Source organism: Prionailurus viverrinus, chromosome B1, assembly GCF_022837055.1.
Source record: "Prionailurus viverrinus isolate Anna chromosome B1, UM_Priviv_1.0, whole genome shotgun sequence".
Classification (NCBI taxonomy): domain Eukaryota; kingdom Metazoa; phylum Chordata; class Mammalia; order Carnivora; family Felidae; genus Prionailurus; species Prionailurus viverrinus.
Window position 1 is genome coordinate 19,670,268 of NC_062564.1, and position 1,750 is coordinate 19,672,017.

The window sequence follows — 1,750 nt, forward strand, 5'->3', positions numbered from 1 at the left end:
CCCTCACCTTTTCCACCATGTGAGAACACAGCCAGAGGATGGCCATGGATGAATCAGGAAGCAGGCCCTCATCAGACAAGGAATCTACCAACACCTTGATCTTGAACTTCCCAGCCTCCAGACCTGTGAGAAACAAATGTTTATTGTAAGCTATTCAGTCTATGGTATTTTTGTTATTGCAGCTCAAGGAGAGTAAGCCATTCTCTGACTAGATTATGACTTTCAAAAGGCAAGAATTAATTTGTGCATTATTTCCATTATATGGCAAAGTACTTTACATATAATGGTGCTTAATAAGTATAATTGAGTGAATGCAAGAAATTGGTGGCACTGACACTATTTTCTCATTTAGAAACAGGGAAAATGAATAATATGGCATCACAAAATAGTTGTGAAAATGGATTAAAAATATAAAATATGTATACTTATTGACAGGGGAGATACCATGATCACAAAGGTGGTTTTCCCAGGGCAAGGCTTATCCGTTGCATTCTGGATGTGCTGACTCCTGAGATTTCTCCAAATGTGGGAAACTCGACTGCATAATTTGTGGTAGTGGAGGACTGTTCACGCTTTTCCCAGGGGAAAAAATATAAAATATGTTTAGGAAACTATAAAATGCCTTGTATATATGAATCAATTTGCCATACACACTGGACTTAAAGCAACAAAAGTTTAAGTATTGCTCCTACCTAAAAACTGAACAAGATCACAACTTTGAGCTGTTCCAAAGGTCAAATTCATTTACTGAAAGTTTATGGCACAACTACTCCACTACAGTTATCTTAACAACTATACTATATATATATATATATATATATATATATATATATATATATGCTTCTTAATTTGGGGATACAGTTCCTAAAACAGCAACAACAAAAAAAGAAGAAATCCCAACCTAAATAGATTAAGTTTATTCCAAATGGATACAACTCAAGTCTGCCAAGCCATTTATGAGTCAACGTTCTGCTTCTCGTATGTTCCACTATTTTAAATGATCACAAGAGATTTTTTTTTCTCCTGCAGCTTCTGTGTTTCCCAAGGATAAGTACTAATATGCCTCCTCCTCATTATAAATAACCCTCAGTAATCCATTTTTACACTAATGGGCTACTTGGCTCTTTGTCTATGCACTCTTAAATCACCTGCAGTGTCGGCACCACTCCAAACCGTGAGACAAACTCTGGCCCAGATTAAAACGTACACTAATAGGATTAATTCCATTTTGTACCTGTACACATTCTTCTCCGCATTTGGTACTTCAGTTTCTAGTAACTGAAATCCCTGAAACTTATTTTGTGGTCCCATATTTTCTATCCATAGCACCAGTTTCTTTAAAGCAAATATCCTAATGTCTGAGATGCCTAAATAAGTCTGCTGAACTTCTTCAAAAGTCTATCTACCTTTCCACTGATTTCTTGCAATTGAAATCTTGTTGATCATTTTCTCCAGCTGCTTAACAGATTTTGGAAATTAATTTCAGTTTGAGCACTGACTAAAAATTTCCCAGTTTGGAGCGCCTGGGTGGCTCAGTCATGAAGTATGTGACTCTTGATTTTGGCTCAGGTCATGATCTCACGGTTCATAAACTCAATCCCCATATCAGGCTCTGCACTGACAGTGTGGAACCTGCTAGGATTCTCCCTCCCTCTCTTTCTCTGCCCCCCTTCTCAAAAATAAATAAATAAACTTAAAAAAATCCCCATTTTACCCGCCCTTCTAGAGAAAGGTTACTCTGTTTCAGCTC

The 1,750-nt window shown here is 37.1% G+C and overlaps 1 non-coding gene across 1 annotated transcript; it reads left to right on the top strand.

The window, feature by feature from the left end:
- The first annotated feature begins 421 nt into the window (after nucleotides 1-421).
- LOC125165096 (U1 spliceosomal RNA) lies at nucleotides 422-582 on the top strand. Its single transcript, XR_007151982.1, has one exon. It is a non-coding gene; the product is annotated as a U1 spliceosomal RNA (small nuclear RNA).
- The last annotated feature ends 1,168 nt before the right edge of the window (nucleotides 583-1,750 follow it).